Source organism: Fukomys damarensis, unplaced genomic scaffold (genome assembly GCF_012274545.1).
Source record: "Fukomys damarensis isolate Sample0158 unplaced genomic scaffold, DMR_v1.0_HiC HiC_scaffold_39, whole genome shotgun sequence".
Taxonomy (NCBI): Eukaryota; Metazoa; Chordata; class Mammalia; order Rodentia; family Bathyergidae; genus Fukomys; species Fukomys damarensis.
In genome coordinates this window covers 117240612-117261138 of record NW_022900951.1, presented here as the reverse complement: position 1 = coordinate 117261138, position 20527 = coordinate 117240612, and the positions used below count along the sequence as shown (strand labels likewise).

The 20527-nt window shown below is 34.6% G+C and overlaps 1 pseudogene; it reads right to left on the bottom strand.

The window, feature by feature from the left end:
• Window positions 1-9389: 9389 nt before the first annotated feature.
• Window positions 9390-20527, bottom strand: part of LOC104876908 — a 19623-nt pseudogene continuing 8485 nt past the window's right edge.

The following is a 20527-nucleotide window of genomic DNA, read 5'->3' as shown; positions in this document are numbered from 1 at the left end:
CCCAGAAAAAAACAAGGGTAGCAATCTTATTTGCAGACAAAATAAATTTCAAACCAAAACTGAATCCAGTATTATTGATATAGGACAGGACTGTATCATACCTCTATGAATGTAAAATATCTAGTACCTGCTTTATGATGCATAGTAGGGACCGTGCTTTATCAGAGCTATATTTAATTATATTACTCTAGAATGTTCTCTTTCCAGATGATGATTAAGAGGCTAATAGAAAAAATGGTGCCAGGTACCACAGCAGCAACAGAACTTTGCTGTTGTCTCGATACTAATCTTTTCTTTTGTTTTTTGTTTTGTTTTTTTTAATGGAATGTGCTGAATGTCTATAATTTTGTTCAGATGACTGCAGAACCTGGAAAAGCTGTTGCTGCTATCTATGCATAACATACTATTATTAGTCTTTATACATATATGTATGTGTATATATATATATATACACACACACACACATATATATATAAATTGAATTTTGGGAAACTTTAATGGTGCTGCCAACTTTGGAAAAAGTCATCCCAATTTACTGTGTTGACTTGGCATTGTACAGAAATGGACAACCATATTGGTCTAGAAATGTTAATTATTTTTTTTTCCATGTGTACAGGGATAACACAATACTAAATATGTAAGGTCATATGTACTTGGGTTTGATTACAGAAACTAATAAAGTATTCTCTAAATAATGAAAAAAGAATAAGATAAGACTATAAGAGCAAGAGGCAATTTAAATATGTTCAGGGACCATTTTCATCTCCAGAATTAAGGATTATTTTGATGTTACATCATTGCCTTTTCTAATTAATAATGTGAAATAGGAAGTAAAGGGCTAAAGGTGTAAGGAAAGTGGGAAGGGTGGGGAAAAGGTAATAAGGGAGAGGAAAAAAATATGAGAAACTGAAAAAATGGAAATAAAGTGTTTGTAAATGGGGAGGGGAGAAGGGGGTGGAGGGAGGGCAGGGACAAGGGGAAAAATGAGAATCAAGACCTATTATGTAAAGGTACAGAATCCCAGTGATGAATGTAATTGTATTGTATACCTAGATTGTATCAATAACCTCAATAAAAAGAAACAAAAAAGTTAATGTTACACGTAGATAATATATAAAAAAAAGAAAGATCAAATATCTATATAAATGGCATACTGTGAAGAATTTTAAAAAGAACCCAAGAGAGGCTCATGATTCCTCTTTGAGGGTACAACAGAGGAACAGTTAGTAAAAGCTGCAGTGGATTGATGGTGATTTTATCAAAAGGTGTCATTTGAGTTGAATCTTAAATGTTGGATAAAATTTGCACTTGGAGATACTGAAAGAATTTAGAGAGAGAATTCATGGAATCAACTGGTATATAAATAAGCACAGAAGAGCATGCTCAAAGAAAGAGTGATGAAAAGTTTTTAGTAGATGGTGAGACAGGAAGAATACATTGGAGGGAACTTCAGGGGTCCTCAAACACTGACGACTTTGACCTTTACTAAAAAGTCAACAGTACAGGCAGCTCATGGGAATGGATGTGGGCTGATAGAGATAAAATTGTAACTATCCACATCACTTTTATATTGTTGCAAAACAAATTAACACAAATTCATCAGCCTAAGAGCAACACACATTTATTTTCTCACGGTCCCTGTGGATCAAGAATCCAGAGAAGGCTGAGCTGGCCCCTGTGCACAAGGTTTTCGTGATGGCTGGAATCAAGGTGCAGTCAGGGATTGCAATCATATTTAACGTTTGAGATTTTTTTTCCAAACTTATTCAGTTTTTGATAGCATTAAGTAGTTTCAGAAATGAGGTCCCCATTTTTCTTGCTTGCTGTTTAACAGGGGCCGCTCTAAACTCCAATAAGCCAGCCCAAATCTTTTACTTCTGTTTCCAAGCTTGCAACATAGACATCTTCCCTGTTGAAATCACTTGTTAAGTCCTCAACTTCCTCTGTATCGAACTTCTGCAGCCAGATTTAGTTTCCCTTGGTTAAATTAGGTCCTCATGTAGGGACTTTACTTTTTTGTAAATACATTTTATTGTGTAAATTTATGCTATACAAGATGTCATCGAACACTTACTATAGTAAAATGGTAACTATAGCAGCAAATTAGCTTATCCATCATCTCACACAGTTAGCCATTCCCCTGAACCCACTGGCAAAGGTGGCCAAAACGCAGTCACTCAGCAAGCATGATAAGGGTATTTAAATATATCTATACACATTCTTTTCATAACAATATCTAAGTTGTTTTATGACTGAATTACTGGGAAGTGTTTATGTACCAAAGGCCAGGAAACTTGAGAGGCCACCTTGGATTTCTGTGTCCTACAATACCCAGACTAGCCATTTACATGCTCTTGGTTTTTCCCTGTTAAATAGATCGTGGTAGTTTATGTCTACACACACATACTCATGTAAGTGACTTAAACGTATTTATTATTTTGCAAGTACTTCTTATATGTGTGCAGTAATAAAATGCCATTATTACGATTACAGCTTCTATCAGTTTTAAATTAGATATAAAGTATAATTTTAAAAATCTAGAATGGGGTTATTCACAATTTCCAGTTTATTTCAAGTTGAAGTGTTCTCAGCAAAGTCTTATTTGGAAAATTGAATATATGACAGGCTTAATGTACAACAGAGCTGGGCTTCTATTGGTTTGATAATCAAATATTATATAATACAAAGACAGCTAAATTGCATGAGGTCATTCTTGGACTGATCCTTCTTGGATAAATGTAATGGTGCTTTAATAATAAGTATAGGTTAGTATCATAAAACTGGCAATCGCAGAAAAGCAGTAAGTATAGGTATTTGCAAATGTGTTTCTTCTGAAACACTGTTCTACTACTTACCATTCTTCATATTTATGGTGCCATTTGGATTCATATCTATGGTCTTAATGATATTCAGTTATTCCAAAATCACTAGACTTGAGATATTCATTTTTCTTAAGGAAAAACTAAGTCAAAATATTTATGTATAGACCTGAACCAAATTGCTATCCATACAAGAAAAGAAAATGGGTAGCAATCCATATCTCATAGGAACTACTACTACACAGTTTTTATTCACCACTTGTTCCAGATACATTAATGAAAAATTGACTTAAAATATGCATTCTATTTATCAGTGACTGCTACATATATTTTTTTTGTCCTAAACCGGAAAAAATAAATGGCTTTTGATCAGGATTTTTAATTTTTATTTATTTATTTTTTAACTGAGAATAGAGCTCAGAGACTCACAAGTGTTTGATAAAGCGCCAAGTTTCATTTCTTTTAAAATACATCTAAAATGTTTCTATATGCACTAATATTGAAATATTTCCCTCAGTGGTGGACAGACTGGGTTTTTCAATTCTTTTTTTTTTTTCTTTTTGGTACAGGGGATCAATCTCGGGACCTTGCCCGTGTGAGGCAGGCAGCAGCACCACTGAGCTAAATCCCGGCCCATTTTTCAATTCTTATATATAGAAAAAAAAAGACCTTGCAAGAATCATGAGATCATAGATGTTAAAAACAAACCAAGAGCACAAGAAAGAAATCAATAAATCTAGGGATTCAAAATGATATGCTGAGTTTATGTCATTAAGTTTCTTTTGTAGGAATGGATAAGACCTTAAACCACTTAATTTGAGCCTTCTGTGAATGTCTACTATGCTTGTTTGACAAAATTGTGAGGGTGAGATGAAAATATCTGTGAAAGATGTCTGGAAGCACTTAAGGTCCTTGTAGGTGTATCAACGCTAAGACACAGGGATGAAATCTGTGTTTTTCGATTCAAAATGGTAATTGGCTAAGATTCCAAATTTAATGGAAATAAATATGTTGTTTTGACTTTATTGCAGATATAGAATATGGGAAGGCTAAAAGAGAAATGAAAATGGGCAAAGTCAGAGGAACACATTTAGCAAAGTTAATTATTTCCTCGGTGTTAAATAAAGATGTTACATGACCTAATAAAAGACCACATCTTGAAATATTTTTTTACTCATTTAATCTGGTTTAGTAAATCAATAATTTTCATACTTCTTATTCATTGATTTCATAAAAATGTAGAAATTCATACTTGGAATAAGGCTGCAAATTAAGTTTTGGCTTAAAAACTTTCAAATATTAGTGGCACGTGGTTCAATAGCTCATCTTAATAGATTCATGATAGAATATTAAACATTACAACAACACATTTCCACCTCTGAGTTCTTCAAAGCTGAAAAGAGATATCAAAATTCTGATTAAGGGAAAAGCATATAAAAGTCTTGTACACTAGATTTTAGGTTAAGATGAATAAACATGGGTTTGTATGCTTTATGTTTAATCTGGATTTATTAATCCAAAATTTGAAATTATTAGATTTTTATGAAAAATTGGTTTGTTGTGCAGGTTACTGAGTTTACTAGATATTCAATGCAATTACAACTGATTCTACAATACAAAGGTAAATATCAAATCTATTTATTAGAACCTCCACACTGACACTGAAGTAAGAACTATTACACAAAATAAAAAGGAAGTACATAATTCTTTTTTTTTTTCATTGAGTTTATCGGTACTTTTTAAGTATACAGTATAGTTACATTCATCATTGGGATCTTGTACCTTTACATGACAGATCTTTTCTTGGTTTTCATTTTTGTCCATTCCCCTGCCCTCCCTTCACCTGTTCCCCCTCCCCTCTTTACAAGATTTTGTTTCCATGTTTTCTGTTCCTCTTATTTTTCCTGTTCCTTCTTTCCTTTGCCCTACCCTTCACACTTTCCCTACACCTTTAGCCCTTTTATTCCTATTTCACATTATCATTTATACAATGTGGGTCTTATCCATACTTTTAGTTTTTCACACCAAAGAAACTGTTTGGTATTTATACATGTGTGACTTATCTATTTCACTTAAAAGTATGACCTCAATATGCATTCATTTTCCTATGAGTGACTCTAATTTCTCACTCTTTATGGCTGAGTAGTACTCCATTTTATGAAAAAAAAAAAACATTTCTTCTTTATCCAGTCTCCAACAGATAGGCGATTGGGCTGTTTCCAAGTTTCAGCTATTATAAACTGCCGCTATAAACATGGGTGCACATATATCACTGTAATATGATTCTTTTAATTTTTTTGGAAAAATATCTGGCAAAGGGATAGCTGAGTCAAATGGAACCTCTAATCCTACTTGTTTGAGATATCTCCATATTGACTTCCACAGTGGTTGCTCCAGTCTGCACTCCCACCAATGATGGAGAAGGGTTCCTTTCTCCCCACAACCCCGCCAACATTTGTTATTGTGTGATTTCTTGATAGCAGCCATTCTTTCCGGGGTGAAGTGGAATCTCAGTGTTGTTTTCATCTGGATCTCTCGAAAGACCAGTGATGTGGAACTTTTTTTCATATATTTATTTGCTGCTTTTACTGCTTTATCTGAGAAATTTCTGTTCATGTCCGATGCCCATTTTGGAATCGAGTCTTTATATTTGAGGGGCCTGATTTTTTTTTAGTTCTTTATATATTCTAGATAGTAGACCTTTGTCTGAGGAGCAGCTGGTAAAAATTTTATCCCACATTGTAGGTTGTCTCTTTGCTCTGTTGGTGGTTTCTCTTGCAATACAGAAGCTTTTTAATAGGACAAGACCCTAGTTGCTGATTCTATGTGCCAGTTACCCTGATACTGAGGATTTGTTCATAAAGTCTTTTCCTATGCCAAAGTCTTCGAGAGTAGTAGAAGTTGTAATAATTTATATAAATTGCTAATTTTATATGATACAAATTATATAAAATTATCTACTAATGTATATAAATCATATACATAATATATGTTTCATATGCAAATATATATGGATGTATAAGTATAATTGTATATCCAGCAACCTAACATATATTCAAGCTTTCTAAGAGCATTTACTATAAATATGGATACTGAGAGAGCAGTTCTTTTATTACAACATAAAATTGGCCAAAGACGATTAGTCCTGGATGAGTAGCAAACCCAAGATGAGCCTTCATATGGAAATTGGACATAGAGGGCAATGAATGAAGTCTATCTCTTCTCTATTATAAAACTCAGGAAGTATAAGCAGTCATGTGAACAAAAAGCAAAGCCAACAATAAGGAAAATCAGAGATGCAAAATATAAAATCCTGGTCATATGTGAGTCTGTTTCTTCCTTCAGCCCAGCTGTATTCTTGGCTTTAAGTCCCAAGAAATTCCTCAATATTCTTACATATTCCTGTTTTCTTAGTGCAGTTTTACCTTCTTGTCTTTCATTTGCAACCCAGTGGTCAACGTTATATTCGTGACAATACAGAAAGTCATTTTGCTTTATATGAGAAATGAAAGTTGTTGAATTCTAATGTTGAAATTCTAAGAATTCCATGGTTCTGTGGCTAGGCTATCTTCTGGGCAAATAGAAATTTTAAATGTTTCCTTTATTTATCATAGAAATAGTATAATTTATTATAAATGAAAAAGAATCAGAAATTTAAAAGTTTCCAAGATTAGTACTGATTTAAAAGCAGGCATGAGATACTTGAACTAAAGGGAGTGACAGGAATAGGGCTGAAGGATTTATACCTAACTCTAGCATTATCAATTAAGTGATGATAAACTGGTAAGTTGCCTGGATTCAGCATCATGCAGAATTAGAGATCAAGATTCGAAATCTGACTTTTTCAGACAAATTACTTTGAATCTAAACACAGCATAAATCTGGGCTACCTGTATGCAAGGAGGATGAAGGATGGAAGATGTAAAGGCTATGTGACGGGGGCGGTCAGCAACTGTAGTCAGTGTGTGCAGATCAGATGAGGAAGGATGCGTGTATATGGACAGAGATCCTAAGCAGCCATAGGGTAGGGGTTCATTATTTTCAGTCTGAGGCTGTGTGAAAAGACTTAAGGCAACCAATGGTGTGGTAATTACTTTCCTCCTCACTGTGACACAATACCTGACACCCACAATTTAAAGGCAGAAAGTTTTATTGTAGCTCACGGTTTGTAGATGTTTCAGTCCATACTCTGCTGGCTCCATGGCAGGGTGAGAGGAGAAACACGGCATGCATGGATGGCAGCGGAGAAATATATCAAGGCAGGAATGGAGAGAGAGAGAGAGAGAGAGAGAGAGAGAGAGAGAGAGAGGCAGATAGAACGCGCAGGGATAAAGGCAGAGGGAGGAACACACACCCTTCCAAGTCACACGACCCACCTCCTCTGATCAGGCTTCACCTCCCAAATCACATTTAGATGTAACTGCATCAATGGACTGATCCACTTTTGAGTATCCACTCATATGATCCAATCACGTAATCCCATCTATGAGCACACAAGCCTTGGGGAAGGGGGTGGTACATGTTAAGCATAACCAGTAGAAAAGAGCTTGTGAACCATGAGTCCAGAGGCAGTAATATATAGTGGTATTTAATCTACAGGAAGTAGATGGGTTCGGAGTAAAGTAAGTAAGAATTGAGGAACACAATCAATGGTGCATGAGTGTGCCCAGGTGCCGGTTTTTTCTACCCTACAGATAATATTGTTTTACTCTGGCTTGAAGTTGAAATAGAACGTCTCTCAGCTTTGCCTAGTCAGCTGAACTCCACTAACTCAAGAGCTCACTTTTTAATTCTATCCCTTGGGAAAACAATTTCCAAAACTTTAAGAGAAAATAAATCTTTGCTTGCTCAGATTACAAAGACTTTGAAGATAGGTGATTTGTCATTCCCTTATTTTTGGTATATCTAATCTCTCCAATGTAATTGTTCTTATATTTTAGAAATGGAAATTTGAAATGCAGACTGACAAGGACAGTCCTAAAAAGAACAAGTGATTTTTTCCACCTCTTTAGTTTCTGGTTTCCAAAAGCCTTTTAAATTGCTGATTTAATTTTGCCACTCAAAACAAAGCACACCTGAGACTATATAATTAAACAACTTATTTGAAAATGAATCACAAAAAAGGGCTGATCATGTTAAGACAATAGATTTGCATACTAATATCATCCTTCTTTCCTTAACTGAACTGTCAAAAGAAAGACAAGAATAGGGCTACCATGGAACTGTGTCACTACTGAAACAATATCTTCACATCTTCCAGCTTCCTAGTCATTTTATATTATGGAGCAATGAAATTGCAAAGTGGATATCCTACTCAAGGAAGGACTCCACAATGCATTGCTCAAAAATGAAAAACATTTTTGTGCATCTACTATGTTGAAAACACTGAGTAAATGTGCAATTTTTTCTTCAGAGTTGAAAGGGTATACTTAATGGGGTCAGAGATTTAAAGGAAGAATTGAGTTCAGTATCAACAGCTTTCTTTTCTGGTGATGCTTTACAGAATGCTCCCCACTGTGTGTTATTGTCTTGAATACACATAGAAAAGAGTTTTGCACAGAGAAAATGTGCACTTTCAATATCTGTCTCCCCTTACAAAAAGGAAAGCTGAAGATGTATGGATCCTTAATTGTATAGAAAGCACACAGAAAGAAAGGCCCACAGTAAATTAACTTGATGATTTTGCAAGTATTTTTCAAAGTTTTCAAGGGAGAGCTTCTGAGAATTCATTTGCTCTTCAATCTCTCTTTTCACTTCTCAAGTATTTGTGAGAGGGTTATTCAGCAGGAGAGAAATCAGTCATGGGAAACAGACAGTTTCTTTTGGATTTCTAACACTTTCCTTAGGTATGCGCTTTACTTTTCACAAATATTTAAATATGAAACAAATCCCTCTGCTTGCTTTGGCTGGAATTGGCTTTAGTTTTCCTCATATTTAATGGATTATACATTGAAACAACTTAATTTATTTTCATCTCTAAAAGCACCGAAGAAGCAAACGTGGTGTTACCATTTTACAGGTGACTAATTGAGATGAGATTTCTCTTCTTCTTTGTGGTTTATAAGAAGAAAAGAAAAACACCTAATGTGAAAATTTAGAGTAATATCAAGGAGTCAAACAGAAACAAAAATATTCCTATAAATAGGCAGTAATTTCCTGGAGAGGTGAGAAATAGAGATTCAGTTTAGCTTATATGTTTTTAAAATAAAAATTAATTCTGTTTCCTTAGAAAATAGCACATTATACAAATGGGGGTGGGTGGGAAAAGACTGTAGGCAAACAGGAAAAGCTTTATGGCTTATTGGTTAAAACCATGTACTAAGGAGTCAAATGGCCTGAACTCATAACCCACTCTTCCACTCACTATCAGTATGATTTTGTGGTTTTTTTTTTGGTTGTTTGTTTCTTTGTTTGCATGGTGCTTTTCAGTTTATTTCATGAAGTAGTTGCACTAGTCCAAGTGAAAGTGGACCCCAAATGGTTCCATTACACAAGCCGTGAAGTTTGTAAACTTGTGACAAGGGACAGAAGGGATAGTCTACTCATGGCAAGGAAATCCTCACTTAAACTTCAATGAGCCACAAGCTCTTCAAACCCACGAATCTTCAGCTAATCATCCTTGGCCAGTCCAATCTCTACCATATGTTCTTGTGCTGGTAGCCCTGGAGCTGGATTACTTCTTGATGTTCAATTACAGTACCATTGCAGGCAAATTTCTTCTTAAATGCCTTCACCAGTTTGTTTATATCCTAATCATCAGCGATCCCTTGGACAGTGGTAAAAGTCTTCCTGCCGCTCCTCTGTTGGATTCTTATATGGATATAATCCTCAGTGCCGGCATGAAGCAGGTCATCACCCTTACTCGCATCAGCAAAGGGATCGCAAGAGTGGAGGTTCTGGGTGGCGGACACAAGATACGATTTCTTTTACTTGGTGGAAATGGCCTGCGGAAGGTAGCTGTGGGAGAAGGCGGGCGGCAGAGGGGGAACGGATCCGAGGAAAGTAGGAGGCTCAAGGGGGAGGCATCTGAGTCCTAGGCGGCTCAGTGACTGGGGCTATCAGTATGAATTTGAATGAGATGCTTAAGTCTGTTCGTCAAGTTCACCCTGTTACTAAAGGATGATGGGAGGAGATTGCAAAGGAAACTAGCCCAAGATGAAAAGAACTTGTCATGAAAATACAAAATAAGGTACTAAAAATGGAGACAAGGAGACAGTAAGCTTTGAAGTAATATACCAATACCAGGTCCTAGTTTAGCCAACAGCGTAAATTTTTAAGAGTACCATAATAAAAGGAGCAGGACAGATTGTGGTCTCTTTCAACCTGTCTTCCTTTTAGTGAGCATTGAGCAGCAAAGATGTATAGCCTAAGGCAGGAGCAATAAAGGAAGACCCAGAGTTAGAATGTGGGGAGATTAGCAATAAGCAGAGCAACAAGACACCTTCCAAAACCATCTGGATCATGCATATAACGCATTCCCTGATAACTTCAAATCAGTATTCATTAAGAAGAAAAATATATAAAGCTAAGCTATGAGAGATTCTTTTTTTTTCATGTATAGATCAACTGTTTATTGTTTTTTTTTTGTTTTGTTTTTCTTTTTATTGAGTTTATTGGTACAATCTAGGTATACAATACAGTTACATTCATCATTGGGATCCTGTACCTTTACATAATAGTTCTTGATTCTCATTTTTTCCCCTTGTCCCTGCCCTCCCTTCAGAGTCAGCAAAAGGGAAAAAGTAAAGTAGATAGAGGATTTTCATGTGTTAGAGGGAGTAGATGCTAGCTATAACCTGATAATAGAAAAACATATTTAGATACATGTATTGAAGTTTAATGGTAACATTTGATAAATAGAAAGGTAAATAGAGCCTCCAAGCGATAAGGTAAAGGAAAATTTCAAGGAAAACATAAAACTAAGTAAAGTTGATGAAAAGGAAAATGAAACAAATTGAAAAACCATGGTAAGAAAACATTAAGGTTGACAAGACGATATGTCAGCGTATTCATATCAGAAAAACTTTATAATAATTTTACTTATTAAAGTTTAGATAAAGCAATTACTCTTACAGAACAAAGAAAGCAGGTGTGGTGATATTAACATTAGGCAAAACTAATTCAAGGTAAAATTATTAAAAGAAACAATTTCAAATGCATTGACTACCTTAAAATCTAACAAAAAATATAGAAAGCATAAACCTTCATCCACATGGTATTATAGCTTTGAAATGCAAAATCTAATAGAAATACAGTGTAAGAAGCTGAGAAACAATAATCATCCTGGGAGAATTCAATGCACCATTCTTGGAAACCAACAAAATCAAGCCTTTAGAATATATGTAGATAAATTGAATAAATAAGTTACATTCTTAAACATAGAGATAAAGATACTTCTGTGCTTTGAAATACCTGCATATTCATTTGAAGGAAAAAATGGAAACGACTGATCATGTGTTAGGCCATATCTTGCTCTGTACATTTGATGAAGCCAAAATCATGCATAGTATTTATTGCCCAAAATTAAACAAAATTAGAAAGTAACATAAAAGTGGTAGTTAACAGGAATTAATTAAAATTAAGCATCAAATAAAAACAGTTGCATGTATTGCATGTATACATAGGTACAGACTCTCAGTAATTGATTTAAGAGGAAGTAAAAATAAAATTATATTGTAAAATACATGGGCAATCATAGAATTACTACATTTTAAAAGAGAAAACAGAAGACAGAGGCAGTAATTGGGTTCCTTACTGGGCTATAAATGCATTTATCAGAAGACAAGAACCAATAAAATCAACTATAATTTCAAGTCAATTCAGAGAAAAAGATTTAAAAAGAATCTAAAGAATGAAATTAATAAACAGAATATGGAGAAAAATAGTAAAGTTGACTAAGATAAATAAATACTGTTTCTTGAAAATAACCAACAAACGAATCAAACCCAGAAATAGGTAACACAGAAGGAATAAGTAAATAATATCAGGTATGTTAGCAAGTATTGATTTAACAGATGCTTTAAATCTATTGATAGAAATGTGAAAAAAAAAACTTAAAATCATTAAAAGAACATCTATCCACATGTAAATCAAAATAACTACTTATCTAGGAAAAATATACAGAAAATTGTCCCTGTTAGTTGATTTGACTTGAAATTAAATCCTGACTGGCCCAAAAAATATCATTGAGCAAGTCACTGGATCACTCCAACCTTTCCGTGTTTCTTTTAGGTATTCTGCATAACAATTTACCTGATAAGATTGTTGCAAGAGTTAAATGATAATATAAATCAAGAGTTGAATTTAATAATCATTGGAGAGAATATATATATATATATTGTTTTGTAAATTTTGTTACACTTTTTAAATATGAATTTTCCACTAGAGAGCTCTTTTTTATTTTATTGTTGTCTTTTTATTGAATTTATTGGTACCATCTAGGTCTACAGTACAGTTACATTCATTACTGGATCCTGCACCTTCACATGACAGGTCTTGGTTCTCATTTTTTCCCATTGTCCCTGTTACATGCATCCATTGCTGTCTGATATTTTTACTGAACAATGAATTCTTCCTTCTTTTTTTTTTTTCCCCATTGAGTTCATTGGTACATTTTAGGGATACATTACAGTTACATTCATCATTGGATCTTGTACCTCTACATGACAGGTCTTGGTTCTCATTGTTTCCTCTTGTCTCTGCCCTCCCTTCACCCCCTCCTCCCCTCCCCATTTACAAACACTTTATTTCCATTTTTTTCATTTTCTCATTTTTTTCTTTTCACTTATTACCTTCCCCCTACCCTTCCCATTTCCCCTACACAATTCTTCCTTCTTTTACATCCATCCCACATATCCACACCAGATCTCCACTTTTATACACAGACTGCAAGATCTAAGTTCATCTCTAATTTAATATTACTACTTCTCAGAAGCATCACAGAATTATAGCCATGGGTATAGAAGAAGTATAGTAAGATATATAAAGTAAAGGTATAGAAGAAGATAGTAAGAAATCAGTGAGAAGCACAGGATATCTAGAAACATTAGAATGACTAGATAACTGACAGGCAATATGGCATTTAGAGATCTTAAAACTGGGTTTATAAATATGACAAGGAAATTAATTTATTTTAATATAATTTATATGCAGATATATAGGAGAAGTTCAAGGGATAATGATTTTGATGATGCTGGTGATGTGTGTGTTTATCAGAAATAATGTATGCATAAAGAAATACCTGGAATTTCTTTATGCTGTTTTAACTGTTTAAAAACCAGTGTCATGATTACCTTTTCAGTAGGACCACTAACAACTGTTCGGAATTTCTTACCTCATGTACAAAGCACTAATTTATCCTAAAAACCCATTTTTTCATAATGGAATAACATAGATAATTAGAAAAGCACTATGTTAAATGAAGGTCACTAGACATAAGTGACTACATATTGTAAGACCCTAATCTTGTGACATTCAGAAAAAGCCAAATATATATGAATACAAACTGAATATGCACCAATCAGTGCTTGCCAGGACATAGGAATGTGAGATTAAATACAAATGAACATAAGGGAACTATTGATAATTAGAAATGTTATAAAAGTGTATTGCACATTTTGTAAGCTCATAAAACTGTACACATAAAATTGGTCACATTTACTACATGTAAATTATATCTCCATGTACTGATTTTTAAGATACGCTGTTTTGCCTTGTTTTAAATCCAGAATGCTTAAATGCCAAAATAATATAACATCCTCACTTAGTCCTTAACATCCTTATTGTTTGTTTCTTCAAGGCTACAAAGATATTTTAGAACATTTTCAATTAAAAGACTTGGTGAAAGCCAACCAACCAATCAGCCATATAAACAACAAAATCAACAGTGGCTTAGAAAGAAGCTGTTATGACCTAGACAGTATCTGTAACACATACTTGTACTTCACCCATCGCTTCCATTGGTTTGCACAGAGGTCTAGTCTTTGTCTTTTTAGCATAAGTTTCTATTCATTTTCTGCTTTCCCTTCAGCTTGTTTTGACCATCATTCAGTAGGTCATATATTCCATGTTACTGTGCTACACTAGGCTTTCAGGTCTCTTTAGCAGAAGGCTGTCGTATTAATACAACTCATCCATGGAATATATATTTGGATTCTATGAAGTAGCTTCATCTGTAAACATTTTATGCAATATCATAGACAATAATACTAGAAAGAGAGCAATTCAGAATGCATCTCATTAGCATATTAGTAACAATGAATTAGGAGCAAACCATCAGTCCAGTAAAAGCAAGTGAATGGTTGTCTCCACTCATATCCTTACTACTAATTATCAACATAATTCCAACAAATGTTTCTAGTCCCTCCCTTGTGCTCACAGGGTACTACTGTCATAGCTACATGGCCATTTGCAAAGTATTCAATTTCTTACCATGTAGAGCTAGCAGTGTTTGTTATTTACTTGTAGATGGCTAAGCACCCAAAGGATGATATCCTAATAAAGCAAATTAGGAGATGGAAATGTTCCCACATTATCTATACAACAGTCATGACCACTGCATAGGGAATAAGATGCTCACGTGCTTCTGAAATGATTTGGTAATTAAGAAAATGGTAGGGGAACAGGTGTGGTGGTGCACACTCATAATCCCAGCACTCCAGAGGCTGAGGCAGGAGGATTGTTCTGATTTCAAGGCCGCTCTGAGCTACATAGTGAGTTTAAGGCCAGCCTGAACTAGTAATGAGACCCTGTCTCAAAAACAACAACAGCAACAACAACAAAAGTAAATAAATAAGAAAGAAAAAGGAAACAAAAAAATAAAAAAAATGGCAGGGGAAAATATATGTGATCTCCAGACTGGGTAGAAAATGAAAACTCCAACAGAGTCCTAGTATTCATTATCTAATATATACCAATGGTTTAAAAAATGGAAATATTATAAAATTTCTAATGTCTCACATTTCTTTTGATGATGGATTTTATATTCAGGCCTACAGTCTGCATATTGTCCTTATTTTTATCATGAACGTGCATTTTAATGCCTAACTGGGAATATAAAGATATAAAAGATTATTTAACAGAGCCAAGGCCTTTTTTTCAAGACAAGATGAATGCATCTATTTGTATCCCCCTGTGTACAATTCACTGAACTTCATTTGAATATGTCAAGAATAAATATTCCTCAAAAGCTTGCATTAAACAGATGATAACCATAGTAACACTGTATGGTTTGATTTTACCTATATTTTTTAACTTCCCTCTTAAAATGAAAATTGTATTCAAAACGAGGCTACAAAGGAGAAATACATGTATACTTTTGACACTTTTGTTCATATAGGAATATTAAAACAAAGATACAATATACTTCCTGATGCTTTACGTTTAACGGTATCTATTGTAACAAAAGGCTTTTGCAATAGTTTTCTTATTTAACATGTTCCAACTTGAAATCAACTATCTCCTCACTTTGGATGCAGGGACACAGCTTTCTTCTAACACACAGAATTATTACCTAACTGTCTCTCACAAATTCATCATAAAACAAACCAGAAAAGGCAGATGAGATGAATTAAAAATTTCCCCAGTTCTAAACATGTGACACTGAAGAAGGAAGAGAAGTGAAAGATCTTTGCATCCTACAGAGCTATTATTATAGATAAATAAAAGGCCAATACCCATGTTTGTGCCTATAATAAAATGGTAGCCTTATCTCCAAAAAGAAAATGGCATCCAGAGAGTACTGATACCTGAGTTTGGTGGTGCATGCCTGTGAACGTAGCACTCTGAGAGGCTGAGGGAGAAAGGATCACAAATTAAAGGCCAGCCTCCCAGCCTGGGCAACAGAGGAGACCCCATCTCAAAGTAAAACAGAAAAAAATTAAAATAGGCTGAGTGAAACAGCCTAGATACTCATCAATAGACAAATTTAAAAGGAAAATGTGGTCTATAAACATAAAGGTTAGTTTTCATCCCCAAAGAAGAATGAAATTATGTCAGTTGAAGAAAAATGGATGGCATCTGAGACCACAATGCTAACTGAAATTAGTCAGAAGCAAAAGTTCAAGATTATGCAATTTCCCTTATATGACAAACCCCAAATTTAAAGAAATGGATGAGTTTTAAAAGGAGAGACAATAATAAACAACAAAGCAGAAATTTTGGAAATGAGAAGGGAATCAAGATAAGAGAGGAGATATAAGAGAGCGGATTATAGGTGCCAAAAGGATCAAGGTAGGTTATATGCATGTACCAGGTCTCCATCATGAATATCATTATTATGTATTGCAAACAGACATCAATAAAAATGGTTTTAAAAAGGACTGGGGACATAGCTCAGTGAGAAAGATGGGTTCAATCGCAGTACTAACAAAATAAATAAATAGATAGATAAATAATGTTAAAGCTATCTATGCACGTGTGACTATGTCCCATTTTCTAGTTTACAGATGTGAAATAAGAGAATTGAAAAAAAGAGCCCAAAACATAAGGTGCCCTAAAGCACACCGAACAGGGTCCTTATCACAAATGTGCTGCTTAGACATCCTGTCTAGACATTAACCAGGCTTTTCAGTTATTGATTGATGAAGCCCTGATAAACTCTCAGCTGAGATGCTTTGCATATGTGGGGAATCTCTGAAGTGAAGTGTTTTCCTTCCTCCTCTCTGTCAGAGGTGAAGTCTGGGAATTCAATATATATGTGTTTACCTTGCAGAGCTACCAAAAAGGCTGCAAACTCCCTGTGAAATCCTTGGGCTGTGTAAAATAACAGTATCGGGTCATGCGATGAATAGAACATGGAGACAGGGCCACAAGAACTGGAAATATCCCTAAATCAGAGTGTTCTCAGATTCAAATTTTTTTATTTTAAGTAAAAAAATTACGTAAAATGAAGTCATTTAGTAAGGAACAATTATTTGGAGGAGTCAATTTACTAAAAATTAAACAAGCTACCCATGAAGTTATTTTTTTTAAAAAAGAAAAAAAAAACACACACTAGATATTAACATGGATAAAAGCTTCAGTTTTTCAGTTCTCAAAGTACTTATTTTTTCACAGATAAAAACCTTTTTGAACATTTTCAACAACTGGGCCTTGCCTCTCAGGAAGCCTTTGCAGAGGCTGTGGAGAGCAATGTATTCATTGTTCCAAAATGATAGCCCGTTTCAGCTGAAAACTGTTACTGAAGCCATGATAATTGAAAATTTGTTTTAATTGGTTTTCAAAGCAATTAAACACTGAATTTTCCAGTCACTTCTAAGGGCAGATATCATCATTTTTACTAACTCAATAGTCAACAAAAGTGTTTAGCACGGTAACAATCAAGAAAACCACATATAACAAAGGCAGGAGTCTCAGACTTCAATGTAGGCTCCTCAACTTGGGGCATGTGGTGGTTTCTCAGCATCATTTTCTGAAATTCCATTCTTTTTTTTTCTTTTTATTGAGTTTATTGGTACAATCTAAGTATACAATACAATTACATTCATTATTGGGATCCTGTGCCTTTACGTGGTAGGTCTTGATTCTCATTGTTTCCCCTTGTCCCTGCCCTCCCTTCACCCCATCCTCCCCTCCCCATTTACAAACACTTTATTTCCATTTTTTCATTTTCTCATATTTTTTTCTTTTCCCTTATTCCCTTTCCCCCACCCTTCCCACTTTCCCTTTATCTTTAGCCCTTTCATCCTATTTCACATTGTTAATTATTTCAGGATCTTATGTACTATTACAATTTTTCACACCAGAGAAACTATTCGGTATTTACACATGTGTGAGTTATTTATTTCGCTTAGGAGTATATCCTCAAAATGTGTCCACTTTCCTATGGATGAATCTAATTTCTCCAAGTTCAAAATTTTGGCACAAATCTAAAGCCTAGATTAAGACCACATTGCAGATTTAATTATTACTCTTTAATATTTTCTCTATATGAAGATTACATGTTGAGAGTACATTCTAAATTAAACAGTTCTCTTGAATGTTATTCTATTACCACAGTATATTCTAAACGATCACATTAAAATATACCATTTGTAAGTAAAAAATATTTTTTGTGTTGATACCGTAGACTGAAATTCTTCCCTCTGAAGATTTTGCCCTATAGAAATGCGACAGAGAGGGGCCAGGGATTTAGCTCAGCGGTTCGGTGGCCTGCATTGCAAGCACAAGGACCCGAGTTCAATCCCTGGTACCAAAAAACAAAAAAAAAAAGAAGACAAAAAATACGATGGAGGGAATCCCACTGCAGTGGAGGAGACTCTTCTCTGTTTTGAACTTTAGATTGCTCATTTGACAAATGAAGGTATAAGGTTGTCATCAAAATTAATGACTGTCAAATTTCAACTTTGTAAGATCACCAGGAAGTTTATTAGATGGGCAAATCCCTGGGTTCGCACAGACAGATTCAGGAATACAGGACTATGACCCCAGAACGTGGGTCAGAATTAGAGGACATCTGACATGGGTACTCTCAGATTACTTTTAAAAACTCTATATGTACTAAAGTGCTTTCTCTTTAAAAGTTCCATAAAGCTATGAAACACAGTGGAGAAATACTAAGATTTAAAGGAGGTAGGAAAAAGGAGTTGTTTTAATTTACTGGACTCTGTCATAAGTAATAGCAAGAAGCTAAGTTGTAGAATTAACTTGCAGTTAGAGCATTTATTGGCAAACTGAAATCCTAATGATAATAGTCATTGAATTAATTTATGCAACAAACTCTTGCTTAATTAAATTAATAGCACATTTTTTGTCACTAAGGAAGAGCAAATGCAAATAAATTGACCTATTGACAGTCACGTTGACCTGTGTCACGTCGCAGGCTACAATTAAATGTGATGTCCTTATACGTATACGGTACTACAATACACTAACATGATTAGGGGGCCAACCTGTATTTAGTTGACAATAACGGTTTCTTCTCTTCATGAATAATTTGGAGAGGCTCCTGGACTGTTCTAGTAACACTGCGCACAATCACAGGAAAAAATAAAACTACCTAACCTAACCATTCATCTATTTAGAACAAGATAATGCCTTCTTACCTATATTCAATAAGAGAAGGATAATTCATGTCATGCTGTACAGTATTGCTTTCATCAGTGTCAAAACAAATCTCATCCTCTTACCTCTATACCGTGGTAACGCTTCACTGAAAATGTTGCTTTTTCCAACTTATAAATCCTTCTCATAAAACAACCAGATCCTTGAACACACAAGATAGGACTCTGCTATCTGTTTTTTAAGCATCTGTGGTCCTGAGATTTCACTTCCAGGAGGCAATTTAAACTGTTAAAGGTCTTAGTTCATTTATCTCAGGAAGAATTTAAAAATCCAGCTTTGGGTACTTGCTTGCTTGTTATGTTTTAGTTTGACTGTGCTATATTTATTTCCTTTGCTAGATTTCAAGCTCACTAAAAGGAAAATTTATTTTTCACTCTGTTATCTCTGCAATATCTCACAATCTGGATCACAAACAGTACTTAATAAGAATGTTTTGAAGGAAATGAATAGAGAATAAATGCTAGATTAAGTGAATTCAAGCATCAGCAATAAAACTTTTCCAATAACATTTTGGTTAAAAGTTACTGTCTTGAACTTGAGATTTTTTACACTAAGCCAAACGAGATGAAAACATTGTTCAGCTGTGGGGCTGTCAGCAAGCAAAAGACACAGGGAATGACTTACCCTCAGGACTGAGTGCTGAGTAGGAGTTGTGATTCCAAACACATACATGTGAAAAAAAATTTTTACAGTGAGCTGAATAAGTCTAAGGTAAAGCAATTTCTCTTTCCTTTCACTCCTCTTCAAGTCCCCTTCTCAGTGACAATTCTGCTGTGCCAAGGCGTTGTACTACATGTTGTGAAGCCTGCCATGAAAATTCCTACAATTGTGCTGCTTCTAGAGGGGGTAAAATCTAATTCACCTGAGGCCCATTCAACAGCTACACAGGTAAACATTTAGCAGCATGGTGTTGGCGAAACTCTTAAACTATACTGTTCAGTTTCCTCCAAATTGGGGAAAAGAACTATTTTGATGCTCAAGAATACTTCTATTGTTCGTAAAGAATATTTTGTTCAAGTATTATTTCTATGATTAAACATTAATCCCACTAGGAATGATATGATTAGTTGTCTTTCACAATTAATAGAACGGGCTGGGGATTTGCCTCAGTGTTTCCGACGCCTGCCTCACAAATGCAAGGGCCCGAGTTTGATGACCAAAAAAGAAAAAGAAAGGACAATTAATAGATCAAAAATATTATGAAGAAACTAAACAAAGACCGAAAATAACTATAGCACTAAAGAATAATTTTTTCTGTACAGTTTGTTTAGTGAAGAAAATATTGAATGAGATATCTCCTTTCTCTAAATCTTTATCTTCCTCACTTCGTACATGCAATCACACACACACACACACACACACACACACACACACACACACAGACACACTCAGGAGAATTCAAGATATAAAAATCCAGAAGTAAATTTTGAGATATTGGCTTACAGATTTCATGTCTGAAAGAGATTAGAAAATGAAATGTCAATCATTTAACATTGGAATTAAATTTATCAACATATATCCCAGAAGTTATTCAAAAGTATGCCCTTTAAGTGATAAAGATTTCAGTGCTATTTTTCATTTCTATGAACTAGGAATCTTCATAATCCTGTTATTTTACAAAAACAATTAAATCAGAGGTGAAACAT